Genomic DNA, 16295 nt, shown 5'->3' with positions numbered 1-16295 from the left:
GTTGTTCTGTTCTTATGTTGATATAAATCTTAATGTTCTTTTATTTTTGTTCTTTTTTCAAAAAGTACAGTATTGAAGAGCAAAGAAAGCTTTTACTTGACCAGCAACAAATGATGTTAAATCTTCAAAAACAGCTGAAAGAACAAGAAGAGAGGCTGAATAAACAGAGCAATTCCTCAAAAGAACAAAAAGAGGATGAACCTAAAAGAACATTATAAATAAAGAAAAAGAACATTATAAATACAGAAAAGAACATATCATGTAGAACACTTATTTTAACCATGTAAAACAACATTACCAATAAAAAAACGAACAACAATAGAGCATAAAAGAACATAATAAAGTAAAGAAAAAGAACATTAAAAATAGCAGAAAAGAACATATCATGTAGAACACTTATTTTAACCATGTGAAAAAAGAACAACAAAAAAGATAAAAGAACAACAAAAATGGTAAAAGAACAATTTGATTTGAAGTGTGTAATATCAAAAGAACAACAAGCTAAAGCAAAAAAGAACAAAGAACAACAAGCTAAAGCAAAAAAGAACATGTTCAATAATTATTTTCTGTATTATTACAATCTCTTAATACATATATGAGCACCAATATATAAAAGAACAAAAGATAAGACTAAAAGAACATGTAAAATCGAAAAAAGAACAGAAATCAAAATCATCAGAAATATATAATCAAGATACATTAATCATCAAAATTATCAAAATATAGAATCAAAATACATTAATCAAGGTTATTGAGAAATGCAGAAATCGAAATGATCCAAAAAATCAAAATAAATTGAAATGATGAAAATAATGAACATGGAAATCAAAATCATCATAAATAAGTAATTCGTTTTAAAAAATTAAAAAATTACCTTCACACATCGGATTATCAGCAGAGGAATTCAAATTTGAAGAAGAAGAATCAATAGAATTTGATATTGAAGTAGAAAAATCAACCAAAATCTGAGAATTTTCTATTACTTTCTCTCTCCTCTTCACAGTTTCTCTCTCCTTTCCATAGTTTTTCTCTCTCCTCTTCACAAATTCTGATTCGAAAATTATAAAAAAAAAGGTATATATACCAGAAAAATAAAGTGAAAAACAAAAAAACGAAAAATAAGGGACAGATCAGTCATTGTTCTTTTTTTTAACAAAAGAACAACGTTTGTTTTTTCACTACTACAAAAATAAACAAAGAGACCCTTCCAAAAGGGCCTAAGAGACCCTCTAAGAGGGGGTCTCTATCTCACAGGTCTCTTTGATAAAGAGACCCCCTCATATGAGGGGGTCTCTTTGTAAAAAAAAAAAGACCTCTTAAGTAAGAAAGAGGGTCTCTTATGTAAGGCATGGAAAAATTAATTCAGAAAGGGAAAAGATCCCATACCTAAGATATGAGGTCTCTTTGTTTGTTTCACAGAGACCCACTAGGTAAGATAACAGGTCTCTTTGTTCGTTTTATGGAGACCCACTAGGTAAGATAACAGGTCTCTTTGCAATATTTTTATTTAAAAAAAAAAAAAAACAATACCCTGCATCTCTGTCTGCGCACTAACCACTATTATTACGCTCCAATAATGAACTACACACAAAAATGACAAAATATTTTTATTAACAAACAATTAAATAAATAAATATTTCATCAAAATCTTCTACAACTTGTGTCACAATAAAAACCTTCTACAAAAACAAATAATTCATGACAGAACATATCTTTAGCCATTAGCCACTCTATAATGGAGAATTGAAATATGAGCACTTGGTTCAACTTTCACTACAATCAACGATTCAAGTTAGTCATCAAACTCAATTAAGGGTTCCTTGGGTACATTCAGCTTAAGTTTATGTGTGTTGGCATCCTTCCTCCTCAAGCAACTTCATATAATTGTCAAATCTGCATTCCATATTCATCAAGTTTTCCTCTAATGCTTCACAAACTTTAATGGAATCATCTCAATGTTCATATAGCCAATAAGCCTGCCACACTTTGCAAAACCGGCAAACTTGTGGCACCTACCTGTAAAATCAACCATTATAAAAATAAAATAAAAAAAACTAAGTTCAAAACTATGTTGCAAAGAATTCATAGAAATGCAAAAACCCAATTTTCACACAATCAGGAAATGTGATGACTAACAAACTAAAGCAAAAATAAATCAATATTTTGCTAAGAGATCTCATATTGATTTGTTTATTATCAACAAGGTACTAATGTTAATTAATTTGGTTAATTACAAAAATTATAGAGGATCATTTCCTGACTCAAGACATAGGAAACGTGATCTTCATGACAGTTTCAGTTCATCAAAGGTTCAAAACCCCACCATCAGCACAAAACAGGATTGCATCTAAACATACATTGAAAGAGACTAAAATCTCGAAATATTTCCTCTGCCATTGATCTACTGTAAGGGCATATTTTTCATTAGTGTAAAGTTTTAAGATCTTCTTCACCTGATTCATATCCATAAGTACAGATTCAGATGCTCATGTAACACCAACTAAAAGAAAGCTTTCACTCAGCTCTATAAATCAAGTATTGGAAATTTAGAGAAATCCTGAAAGTATAGAATAGAACTATAAGCCTGTTTATAAACTTTATCTTTGAAACATAAAAAATTCGATTGAATAACGCATTTAGCCAAAGTGGAAAAGTAGCAACTTCTTTATCATACTCGTTATATACTATGTAGCAGTCAACTGTTAATCCAGATTCTAAAAAGAACATTGCAAAATGCATACATAAATACAAACAGAAAACAAAATCTTAGACTTACTGTATTTTTGTTTTTGCTTGCTTGTGTTAGCCTTTTTCTTCTTATTATTCTTCCTTTTCACCCAACATACATTCAAACAATTTTTAACCTGAAGCAACGACACAAATGCAATTGCAAGTATATGTGGTTCAGAAATAATCTGTCTCTTGTACTTGCTTACTAAATTCATGTCTGAGAAGAACATCGGATTGTACCTGGAAAACTTGCACCGCAGCGCTCCCAATACCATTACTTATTTGGTCAGCATCTTCTTTCTTTTCACTTGATTGCTCTGAGACTCATCAGCAGCCCGATCACTTGTTCATGAAACGAGGAAACACAAAATAAGACTTGGAGGAGCCAAAATAAAAACAAATGCCTATTCTGAAAGAGTTTTGGAACTAAAACACCAAAATAGAGGTCGAGATAGCTATTTAATTGAAAACTCAAACAAATCAAGAGGTAAGTAGATCAAAATCACCTACGGCAGATTATTCGTGAGTCACAACAGTCTTGGGAAACACATTTAACCAGTACTATCAACAATGCGATGAACTGTACTATCAAAAAAGTTGAGCAATGCGATGAACTGTACTATCAAAAAAGTTGAGCAATTTAACCACTATCTTTCCTGGAGCCAAGTTAGCTGCATATCCACTCTGAAAACATACAAAAATGTTTAAAAACATTATACAGCACGCTGGACTTCTTAACTAGAGAAACATGAGGGAAAACCTGTTGGTGTGTCCTAATCCTCTCTTCGAGAGATGATAATAACTGTTTCAATGTATCTTCTTCCGGTGATCGTCCAATTTTGAGAGATTTGTAAACAGCTTGACAGTATCTGAATTATGCTAAAGCAAAGCAAAAAGATAAAAAAAAATTCAATTAAAAAAAAAAAGAGGCTCCAGTACATACTTCAATGAATCCGAAATCCTTCCAACCTCGGCCAACATGTGCGCATATACAAGTTTGTATGACTGGAGTTGAAGCAGAGAAAACTGAGAGTTCCCAAGAAACTTTGCATATTCAAAAAGCTATGTTCTCTGCAGTAACAACCAAAACAAGACGGTATCTTATTGATCATCTCTACTACTAATTATTTTACTCCAGAGACATAGATTTACGATACAAGCATAGAATACACAACTGCCTACAATATCAACAGTAGAAGACTACTATAACCAAAATGATTCACATAAATGATTCAAGCTGGGTACAAATCCATCATTTGTAGAACCAATAGCAATACGGAATTGGTAGACTTCAAATAAAACAAAAAAACTAACAAAATTAAGCATGACTAATCACATTATAACAATAGTTCTGGCATTCACACAGTACTAATTTCGCTGAAGAAATAGACAAACTAACCTAATTTACTCGTATTCTGACTAGTTCCTCAATTACCTTTAAAAACATTTAAACCATTCTGCTAATTTCGCTCAAATCCTCTTCAAGGTCGATCCCTCAAAACCCTAATCTCACAACACATAACCGTACAATTAAAAAAAAAACCCTAAATTCCGTGAAATCCATAACAAACAAGAAAAAAACGCAACACAATTGCAGCAAAATAACCATGAAGTTCAAACAAAATCGAAAAAAAACATCAGAAAATCAGAGATTCAAGCTAAAATTTACAGACCTGTAAAATAGCTAGAGCGATGAACTCTTCGAGGTTGAAAATTAGCATATGCCATAATTTCTTCTGGTTTAGATCTGAGAATATTTTGAAGCGTTGAACCTTGGATTCTCCAACATCGCGGAGATTTTCTACACTTTGGTCTCTCAGATCGAGAGGTGTGGTATGGAGGAAGAGAGATGGAAAAGACCTTATTTATTGCCATTTAATTTGTGGGGAGATTTGAAGAAGGAAGAGCAAAAGACCCGGTAAACAAATAAGGGGTCTCTTCCTTTTCTCCTTCTTTTTAAATCCGTGGCTCCGCATGGAGAGACCCGTTGCTTTAAATAACGGGTCTTTTAGTTCTCCCTTTTTATTTTCGGTGGAGAGAATGTGGGCCCTATGGTAAATTAGAGACCCGTTAAATCAAATAACGGGTCTCTTGCTATTCTTAATTTAGTTTAGGTTGTCTTATTTCATTCATTAGAGACCCGTTATCTCAAATATTGGGTCTTTTATATTAAAGAGACCCATTATCTCAACCAATGGGTCTTTTCTTTAGGGTCTCTTTGCCCATTTTTGTAGTAGTGTTTTTCTTATCAAAAAAACAACGTTTGTTCTTTTCTTCTCCGGATTCAACAAGATATCCGCGTTTTATATTTATTGCATGTCGTTTGGACACCAGTGCACCAAGAGCACTGTGCACACCCCTGCACCATCGTATTTGCGCTTTTCACCTACACGATTTACCAATAATTTTACAAGTTGTACGAGTTTTTTAAATTTATGTGTTAATGCAAATGACACATTTAGAAAGAAGAGCTATTATCAAAAAAATATAACATTTCATCTTTGGGTTTTTTTTTAAAGTATAAAATATATGTATTAGAAAAATTTAAGTAGATGTCAACTACTAGTTTAATTGGTAAAGTCATGAAAGCGTGGTACCTAAGACATCAGATCGAATCTCGTCTACATCATTTGTCGTCTTGTACTTTTTGGCTCTCTCTAGCATTAAAAAATCTTCTCTCATACGTATGCATTATGTAACTTCATATCTTTTAATTGCAACATTTGGACTTTTGTATTTATCTTCTAATAATACAACATTCAAGTACCTTGTATCAAAAGGAAAAAAAAATATCATATATCCCACTTAGATCAGCATATCTAAAAGAAAGTTGGATTGTATTTTCTAAAACATCAATTGTTTATAATATTTATGATAAACTCTGCAATAGATAATTGAATACATAAGTGGTCGAAATTCAAAATGGTGTACTTAAAAAATAAACATATGAAGTATTAACCCATCAAACTCTCATTTTGTTTCTTGTCGCAAAATGTGTGTTCATGTACACGAGATCTGCAATATAATGCATGCAATTAACCAGAGATTTTAGAATCCTTTGGTAAATCCGTCAAGAAATTAATTGTAACATACTGACTTTTTTTAGGGAATTGCAACATATGGTCTTTAATAACATTTTGTCTTAGACCCGTTACTAAATTCAATATGCATGTCACGTTACAATACCATTACTATTTTGTTGTGTTTGTATTATTGCCGGTATTTTCCTTACTTTTCTTTGACATATGATCTTATATCTGATATCATCTTTGAAAAGCTTATTTAATATAAAAAGAATTATAAGGGAAAATAATTATGAAAAAAACTACATCCAAAATGTTTCTTCATTGTATCCCTTTTAACAATCCATCTTAGGGACAAGGCTAAAAAAAGACGTTTGACCCTCGACACTAGCTCGTGTTAGAGTTCGAGCTGAAAAGCTACTATGCAATGTCATTAACTTATTCAAACACAGAACCGCATTTGAATTATATTCACATTCAAATGAAATAGAGAGGAATAAACCAATGAGGTCTCGGTCTGGTGGTTAAGATTGAATTATATTCACATTCAAATGAAACAGAGAGGAATAAACTCAAACATGTCCATGGAATTAGATCTACTTTTCCAAAACTATAAGAATTAATTTTGACATCAAGGCTTAATTAATTAATTAATTAATTATATTAGTGATCAAGAAGCATTGATTTTAGTTTTAGGTGTTGTTTGATTCATAAATAAAATAGAATTACACATTGATTACAAATTCAAGAGAACTATTTCGTAAGTTTCCTTCATTCTGTAGGAAGTTGAAATTCTTACGAAGTTTCACTTCTCCATTTTACCAAATTTGTCAACTAAAAAATTCAATACCTTGCAAATTGCAATTACTAGGAAGTTCGACTTCTCTTCTCCTTATTGTTCTGTTATGTCAACCACGCAACACCTCAATTCTTAATCACAAGCTAAAAAGTACTCTCATCCGTTATTACGGAATCGCGGTCGCAAATCTTGGGCTTTCTCGTACTATCTATCAGAAATTCATATTTATTTGATATTGTTAAAAGAATTGATTTTGTTTGGTTATCAGTTTGTAACTTATCAGTCAAATGTCAATTGTCAAACTTGGTGATCAGTGCTTAATCTAAGACTACTCTTTCAAACTATTGTAGCTTCCTTTGCCTTTTATTTGAAGGTGTTCCGGGGTTGAAACGATGGAAGGAGCGTCCTTGATGTCTTGAGTTCCGATCACGTACGGTGCCTGCAAGATGAACTCCGGGCCAAGGGGGGGTCCCCGAGGCGGAGCCTCCGACGCTCAAGTCAGTACAATTGATGTATAAAATGAGGTGTTTAGGGGAGAGAGAGTAGGGTGGCTTCTCTAGGGTTAGAGAATCGCCCCTTTACCTTGCCCTTTGAGGGGTATATATAGTGCCTTTGTTGGGCCTTTGAGGCCTTGTAAGGGATATTGGGCTTGAGTGGATTTTATTGGCTTTTAGGTTAAAATGGTGGGCCCATTTTAACACCCCAACAAATGCCCCCCAGACCCAATTCTATTTGAAAAATGGGTTGGGTTTTGATTTTGATCACTTCCAAGTGAAAGTTGATTTCAGCTCAGAATTTTAACCTCGGCTCGGATTGTAACATCGGTTCGAGTTGTAATCTCGGCTCGGGTTTTACCTTCGGATTTTTACCTTCGGATTTTACCTTCATCTCGGACTGTAACATCGATTCGAGTTGTAATCTCGGAGCGATTTTTCACCTCGCTCTTCAAATCCGGAGATCTGTTTAAGAACGTGCTTCTAAAATCGGCTCGGATTGTAACATCGGTTCGAGTTGTAATCTCGGAGCGATTTCTTTACTTCGGCTCGGATTGTAACGTCGATTCGAGTTGTAATCTCGGAGCGATTTTTAACCTCGCTCTTCAAATCCGAAGATCTATTTAAGAACGTGCTTCTAAAATCGGCTCGGATTGTAACATCGGTTCGAGTTGTAATCTCGGAGCGGTTTCTTTACCTCGGCTCGGATTGTAACGTCGATTCGAGTTGTAATCTCGGAGCGATTTTTAACCTCGTTCTTCAAATCCGGAGATCTGTTCAAGAACGTGCTTCTAAAATCGGCTCGGATTGTAACATCGGTTCGAGTTGTAATCTCGGAGCGGCTTTTTTCCTTCGGCTCGGATTGTAACATCGATTCGAGTTGTAATCTTTGAGCGATTTTTAACCTCGTTCTTCAAATCCGGAGATCTGTTTAAGAACGTGCTTCTAAAATCGGCTCGGATTGTAACATCTGTTCGAGTTGTAATCTCGGAGCGGTTTTTTTACTTCGGCTCGGATTGTAACGTCGATTCGAGTTGTAATCTCGGAGCGATTTTTAACCTCGCTCTTCAAATCCGAAGATCTATTTAAGAACGTGCTTCTAAAATCGGCTCGGATTGTAACATCGGTTCGAGTTGTAATCTCGGAGCGGCTTTTTTCCTTCGGCTCGGATTGTAACATCGATTCGAGTTGTAATCTTTGAGCGATTTTTAACCTCGTTCTTCAAATCCGGAGATCTGTTTAAGAACGTGCTTCTAAAATCGGCTCGGATTGTAACATCTGTTCGAGTTGTAATCTCGGAGCGGTTTTTTTACTTCGGCTCGGATTGTAACGTCGATTCGAGTTGTAATCTCGGAGCGATTTTTAACCTCGCTCTTCAAATCCGAAGATCTATTTAAGAACGTGCTTCTAAAATCGGCTCGGATTGTAACATCGGTTCGAGTTGTAATCTCGGAGCGGTTTCTTTACCTCGGCTCGGATTGTAACGTCGATTCGAGTTGTAATCTCGGAGCGATTTTTAACCTCGTTCTTCAAATCCGGAGATCTGTTCAAGAACGTGCTTCTAAAATCGGCTCGGATTGTAACATCGGTTCGAGTTGTAATCTCGGAGCGGTTTCTTTACCTCGGCTCGGATTGTAACGTCGATTCGAGTTGTAATCTCGGAGCGATTTTTAACCTCGTTCTTCAAATCCGGAGATCTGTTCAAGAACGTGCTTCTAAAATCGGCTCGGATTGTAACATCGGTTCGAGTTGTAATCTCGGAGCGATTTCTTTACTTCGGCTCGGATTGTAACGTCGATTCGAGTTGTAATCTCGGAGCGATTTTTAACCTCGCTCTTCAAATCCGAAGATCTGTTCAAGAACGTGCTTCTAAAATCGGCTCGGATTGTAACATCGGTTCGAGTTGTAATCTCGGAGCGATTTCTTTACTTCGGCTCGGATTGTAACGTCGATTCGAGTTGTAATCTCGGAGCGATTTTTAACCTCGCTCTTCAAATCCGAAGATCTGTTCAAGAACGTGCTTCTAAAATCGGCTCGGATTGTAACATCGGTTCGAGTTGTAATCTCGGAGCGGCTTTTTACCTTCGGATTTTTAACTTCGGCTCGGTTTTATCCTTCGGATTTTTACCTTCGGCTCGGATTTATCCTTCGGATTTTTACCTTCGGCTCGGTTTTATCCTTCGGATTTTTACCTTCGGATCGGTTTTATCCTTCGGATTTTTACCTTCGGAAGTGATGTAGTGCCATCATGCCAATGTATGCTGTTGTTACCAATCGTGCAAGGTGATTGTGGGCTCAGTTGAGTCTGAGTTGTGGAAACTTGCTTTATTTCCAAATTCATAACTTTCACGCGTGAGCTGTTACTGGCTCCAAAAATCTGTACTCAAGCAAAATGAATCCTCTTTATTCTGAAAATGAGTTTGCAGATCTGGGAGAGTGGGAAAGCATCTTTACTTGGCCTTGAGGCTACTGGGCCACCAAAATGTAGTAACGATCTGTAGCAACAATTTGTAGCAACATTATTTGTCACCACACTACCCATTATAACGTAATTTGTTGACAAACAGTAATTTTTGGTCGGCTATTTCAGATTTCCGGCCATTTTTGCGGTTGAACATAATAGTATGAAAATGTGGATTTTCATGGGTTATTGCTCTCGATCCCCAACAGAAGGTATACCAAATTACCAACGAGTGGAGATGGAGTCTCAACCTTTTTTTACCTACAAAAGTTGAGACATTTAAGGTACAATAATTCTAACTCCCACTTAAGTCTATTGATTCTAGAGACTGACCTATTCTTTTGAGACTATTCTTAGTAAAATGGTTTTGTACCGTGTTTAGGACATGCAGAGTCTTTTTTTTTTTTTCTTTTTCATAGATACCTCATCCGATAATCCAAAGATTTTGACTAATTTGGATTTGAGTAATGACATACCGTAATTGAGGAAAATATTTCCCATTAAACATTGAAGCATTTTTAAGGGTGGACATGATACTATGGTTAAGTTAAAACGTACAACTCTCTTACCATTTGATTCAAACAGTTGATTGTACTTAGGTGGAACAAATTTGACATTGATTGCTTTTAAAAGTTAATTTGTTATAGGTTAAAGTTTCAAATTTGTGTAGGGTTATTTTACAATAAGATTGTAGACTACTGGAGGTGACTAGGTCGTAAGAGAGAACAAAATGTTTGCTAGCCCTTCACATTACTCCTATAATTTCTCATTACTAGTGCTTGGTAGTGCAAAATAGGATTTCACACGGTGAACTAGTCCTTCGCCTATGTATGAACCTCGATATTCCAATGTTCGCTGTAAAAGGTAAAAGAATTCAAAATACCCCATAATGAGTTGGTATATAAATTATCTTGGTTGAATTCTTCGATTTTGTTTCGTTATTTTTAATTCTTTTTAAAATAATCATAAAAAGATTTTGTATTTTGAAAAGCTATCGTTAACCTCACATATTTGAACATCGGTTTACCTCAAATTTATTTACAAATCACAAGTATTAGCTTCAATAGAAAAATACAACCATTTCAATAAAAAAATATTAAATAAATATATGGAGTGACATGGAAATACTACATACCTAACTAATTGCGTAGAAATCACTTCAACCCATCATGACAACCTAAGAAATAATAATAATAATAATAATAATAATAATAATAATAATAATTACGTACATTCTAAAATGATTTGAAAAAAAAAAAAAAAAAAAAAAAAATAATAATAATAATAATAATAATAATAATAGAAAAAGGTATACATGCATAATCTCTCAAGAATTGATCTTTTAACTAATTAACAAGCTAGTAGTATATGAGATATATTTTTGAATTCTACAACTTTAACTCAAGTTGTTGCTGCTCAGTGCTCATACAAACTTCTCATTATGTCGGATTTTTGTGTGTGGGAATCAACCTTTTTCGATGATAAATGCTGAAGTTGGTATGGCGCACTTGCAGCAATCCTATGTTTTCTCTTTTCCATGAATCGGTGGAGGGAGACTCTCCTTGCAATAGGCAGATCGTACAAACTACACATTCCTTTAGAAACAACGCCTTGTGTAAGATGAGTTGGTACAATATTGTTAGGAGTTTGAGATTCAATTTCAATTTGGGAGTGAGAACTCATCGTCCCATTCTTAGCTAGAGACATGATTTCTAGAGCCTTGTCCTGGGGAAATTCATCAAAAACGACTACTCTTCCACCATAAAATATAGTCATACTCATACTTGGTGTAGATGCAGTGTTCTTAGACTCCTCATTTGAAATTGAGGATTTCCTGAATAAAAATACAATTTTAAGGGTTAGCTTTGTTACAAGTTTATACAAGTATTAAATAGTACTAGTACTCCAATTATTGCTAGTCTAAAACATGTAATTAAGCATATAATTAATCAAATAATCTCAAAATAGAAAATATATGCACATGCACCATGATAAAACCAACTTTAGTACTCCAACTTTTTAAAAAGTCACCTACCTTATTGTTTCCTTTTCTAAGGAGTCACATTTATTTTGTGGTTGATAAATCAAATTTAATTAGTAACTTTGGATCTAATTATTTTCTCTCAATAAATATTATTCATTTTATTGAAAATTAAAAGAAAAAATGAATTCAAACTCATGCGGCAACATAAATCAGATACATCTTATATGAACAAGATATTAGATAATGACATATTAAGATAAATAATCATGAATCTATATACTCCGTAAGAATTATATCAATAGAGTATTAATCTAGTGGTTAAAACTGAGAGCTTGTGTCCCATTTATAATTTATATGTTTTTTTACAAAAATCTTTGAGTTCCTTGAATTTGGTAGCTAAAACAGAGTAATGCTATAAACATAAAAGAATTCATTGAAAATATTAGATTGAACAATTAATTTATTTTGTTTTAAAATTTAAAAATCCTAATCATAAATCATAATTATCCAAAAGTAATGTAAACAATAAAAAATAAAAAATAAAATTGTCAGCTAATTTACCTGGAGTCGGTTGGAACCAATGAACTCATCAGAGGAAAGAGCTCCAATGACACCCTCTCTTTCTCCATATTCTTTGCAAACACATTTATTCCACCATCTTTAACTCCTACACAATCAATCAACAAATAAAAAACAATTAATTAAAAATACCCATTAACAAAAAAATGTTTGTATCAATATTCTTAACAAATCACACTACTTAATTAGAAATTTAGAACTAATAATATCGAGATTGATAAACAAGCTTAAATACATACCTTTGATATCAATCTCCGATGATGAATTAGCAAGAGTTTTAAAAGCATCAAGTTGTCCAAAAGACCTCCTCTCTTTCAAAAATTGGCTAAATCGATTGCACGTTTGATTGAAATTAGACTTAATTACCTTCTCGGAACCCATTTAATTTTGTTGAATAAAAACACTTAAAAAATAATTACTGTTATAAATGGTTTAAAATTGAGAAGGTTTATAATGGTAATGGAAAGAAGGAGAGGAATAGGGAGAATGAATGAGGAGAATATATATAGTGTTGATGAGAGAGGAGAGATAACAAATATAAGTGGGATTAAATTAGGTTTGAATTTAATTAATTAATTAATTAATTAATTAATTAGGTGATTAAGGGGGGAACAAGTTGGTGGAGTACTCCAAAACTCGTGTTTTGGGTGGGGTTGCTTTTTATTTTGTAAACTTGCTTTTCTAGGATTTGTTTCACGTGTTTATTGCTTGGGATCTAAGAATAATGGTGAATTGGTGATGTTGCCCATTTCAATTTCGACTACAAGTAGTCAAGTATTATTATTCAATCAAGATAAGGTCGTCGGTGTTTGCCTACTTTTTTTTTTTTTTTTTTTTTCTTCTTGAAACTTGGGCACTACACTATGTTCTAGATACTTTTTTCTGTTCTATTTCGATCCAAGTTAAGTTCGGCTTAGGGTATGTTCTATTCAACTTATATAGGAATTTATAGGACTTTATAGAAACTTATAAGACTCTATAGGGCCTTATTAAATTCTATTAGACTTTATTTAAAGTTTATTAGATATGATTATTATTAAAATTTTAATCATTAAAATATTGATAATAGTTGATTGCAAATATTAATAGATTTAAATCAATAAAGCAATTATTATTTAGTTCTTATATTAATTAATCCACAACTTTTGTGTAAGTCCGTCTTACTGGAAAGACAACTTTAATTGCTTAACTAATCGGTTTTATTGCTTAACTAATTAATTACAGTGCTAACTAATTAGTTCCAATGTTTAACTAATTACTTTCAATGTTTAACTAATTAGTTACAGTACTTAACTAATTGGCTCCATTACCAAGGTGGTCTTTTGTGTAAGATGACCGCTTTATATAAAAGTTTGTATTAATACTATGTTTTTATGTTTTTATTAATAATATAAATTATTATTCTGTGATACTTATTCAAATTTTATAAAATCCAAGTACGTATATACATTCAACCAATTTGTAAAAAAGTGTTGTGATTGGCTCTTTAATAAGCCTTTTTATACTCCGTAATTAAACTTTATCACAAACGAAAAACAACTCTTTGATATTCCCTACGAGTATGAAAATAAGGTCCTATAAGTACGTTGAAGAGAACAAGGTCTTAGTGGACAAGTAGACTGCCTTACATTTTTAAGGTTGAAGGTTCTTTCTTCACTACAAAGGACACTTTGTAGACAGAATTTTCCTTACCATTCCACATACTCTATACATGTTTACAACGTTAACTCGAACCGGGTAGACTTTAGAAGAGTATCGGAGTACACTATATATATTTCCTACTCGGTCCGTTTAGAACCAAGCTAAGTTCAGCTTACTGAAAGTAGATCATCTTACAACCTTATGGTTGGATGTTATTCTCCACTATCGGGTGGTCTATGGATACTTTGGAGATAGGAATCTAATTAAAATTCAGACCCAACATAAATTTGATTATTTGATTCTAGATATAATATTTGTAAATTCTTCTCAAAAATGTATTCGTTTGCAAAACTTGTGTCTAATAAAGTACATTTTAATAATTTATTTTTATTGGAGTATAAATTTGTACAACTATATTGTACTTTCTCTTCATAAAAAGAAGTTTAATGTACGTAAATTCGAATAATTTATTTAAGCGTAAAAGACATGACGTAGCACATATTTTAAAAAATTAGTATCAACGAAAAAAGTTAGTTAAAAACTCAAAATAGTAATGAGTAATTATACTACTCTCAAAAACTAAACCTAAATTAAACAAACACCAAAAAAGATACAGTAGTTGGAATATTAATCATTGTTTATTGTTTAATAGAGGTGGGCAGTTTAGGAATTTTTTTTTTTAAATAAAATAAACAAGTGTTGTACGGAGCATATATCCTAATTCCCAATATTGGGGGTTGTCAATTGGCAAAGGGGTCTTTATCTACAGCTTGGACCTTTCTTCGCTGTCCTTTGATAAGCAATTCGTTTCTTTAGACTTCGTCAATCGTCTTAATTACGTCTCACATTGGATTTTATTCGGAAATTTCAAATATACTTTCAACATGCACATGTTTATTTCAAACAAATATATACTTTTAGAATTTTAGTTGATATTCCTAACCGCAATTTTGATGGTGCATGCGTGTGTATATAGATCTAGGTGCATCGGGATCAAAACGACATAAAAAATACACAAAATGTGCGTGCTTTATTAAATCCCGAGAAAAAAAAAGAATAATTCTCTTGAACAAAAGAAAATCCCCTTGAAAAAAATAACATAGGCTCTGTTTTTTTTCAGCTCTGTTTTTCGCGTTTTTATTTGATTGGTTCTTCTTCTTGCGAATATATATATTCTTCTGGGTTTTTATGTTTTTGAATTCAAATTGTGAAGAGGAGAGAGAAAGTGTAAACTAGGTATTCTAAATTGTTTGTTAGAGAAATAAAATAATTATAAAAAGTTCGCAAAATTCATTGATTTTTCTGCTTTAACATCAAATTCAATTGATTCTTCTTCTTTATATCTGAATTCTGCAGCTGATAGTCGGATTTTGGGAGGTAAATTTTCAATTTGTAATAATATATTGTTTGTTTTCGATGATTTTGATGATTTTGATTTTCTAATAATCGGATTTTTTTTACGATTTTGACTATTTTGATGATTTTGATTTTGTAATAATCGTGTTTTGATGATTTGGATGATTTTAATAGATTTGATTATGTAATAACACGTTGATTTCGTTGATTTTGAAGATTTTGATTATGTAATAACGTTTTTTTTCTATAAAAAAAACAGTTTCACGTATTTAAAGAACATATGCTCGTATTAAAAAAACAATTTTATTATAGTAGAAAAATAGACCATTTGATTTTCATAATTTTTTCTTTTCTTTTATTGTGTTATGTTTCTTATTATTTTTAATTTCATTTGCGCTTCATAATTTTTTCCTTTTCTTTTATTGTGTTATTTTTGTATTATTTTCTATTTATCCTTACACGTTGATTTCGTTGATTTTGAAGATTTTGATTATGTAATTACATTTTTTTTCCAGAAAAGAACAGTTTCGATCACGTAATTAAAGAACATATGCCTGTATAAGAACAATTTCATTATAGTAGAAAAATAGACCATTTGCGTTTCATAATTTGTTCTTTTTATTTTGTGGTGTTATGTTTTGTACTATTTTCTATTTATCCTTTGTTCTTTTTCTTGTTATTACACATGTAACTTATTATTTTTAAGATATTATGAATAATGTGCTTGATAATTCAGAATAAAATGATGATAATGATGATTCAGAATCACATGTTGTTTTGGTGCAGGTGCACAGTGATCTATGCGCACGCCCCTGCACCATCCGCGTGTTGATTCCTAACTAGTAAAAAGCCTTTGCTTTTACCTAAATATATACTGATATATTAAAAAGTATTGATAAACAAATCTATATGTCATGTGACACCCTAATTCAAATGTTCCGTGTCATAATATTTATTTAAAAATGAGAAATATGGGTTGTACAAGACTTATCATCGGACCGATGATATTTACGGAGTAGTTTATAATCCAAATAGTTTAACATAAATCTAAGTCAAATTACTTTATATATGTCATATTTTCATAATAATACAATCAAAAGGTCTTGCATGCACAAGTTATACAATAAATTTATTGTACACCAACATAATTTTTACCTAGTTTTCTCTAACTTTTACCCAATTTTCTCTAACTTTTATATTATTAAAAAAAAAGTTGATAGATAAACAT

The 16295-nt window shown here is 32.4% G+C and overlaps 1 long non-coding RNA gene and 1 pseudogene across 3 annotated transcripts; both read right to left on the bottom strand.

Annotated features, from left to right (window-relative positions):
- Nucleotides 1-1367: 1367 nt before the first annotated feature.
- Nucleotides 1368-4759, bottom strand: LOC110780162 (uncharacterized). Of its 3 annotated transcripts, XR_008926236.1 has the most exons (6): nucleotides 4404-4758; nucleotides 3674-3801; nucleotides 3491-3599; nucleotides 3237-3414; nucleotides 2777-3072; nucleotides 1368-2016 (listed from the first exon to the last, which is right to left on the bottom strand). It is a non-coding gene; the product is annotated as an uncharacterized lncRNA (long non-coding RNA). The 3 variants fall into 3 exon arrangements; XR_008926234.1 differs by having other exon boundaries at nucleotides 1370-2016; nucleotides 2777-3414; nucleotides 4404-4759; XR_008926235.1 differs by lacking the exon at nucleotides 3237-3414 and having other exon boundaries at nucleotides 1372-2016; nucleotides 4404-4749.
- Nucleotides 4760-10775: 6016 nt separating this feature from the next.
- On the bottom strand, nucleotides 10776-12552 carry LOC110802882 (protein TIFY 10A-like; annotated as a pseudogene).
- Nucleotides 12553-16295: the final 3743 nt, after the last annotated feature.

This window comes from Spinacia oleracea, chromosome 1 (genome assembly GCF_020520425.1).
Source record: "Spinacia oleracea cultivar Varoflay chromosome 1, BTI_SOV_V1, whole genome shotgun sequence".
In the NCBI taxonomy this organism is placed as follows: Eukaryota; Viridiplantae; Streptophyta; class Magnoliopsida; order Caryophyllales; family Amaranthaceae; genus Spinacia; species Spinacia oleracea.
This window is presented reverse-complemented; position numbering and strand designations above follow the sequence as displayed.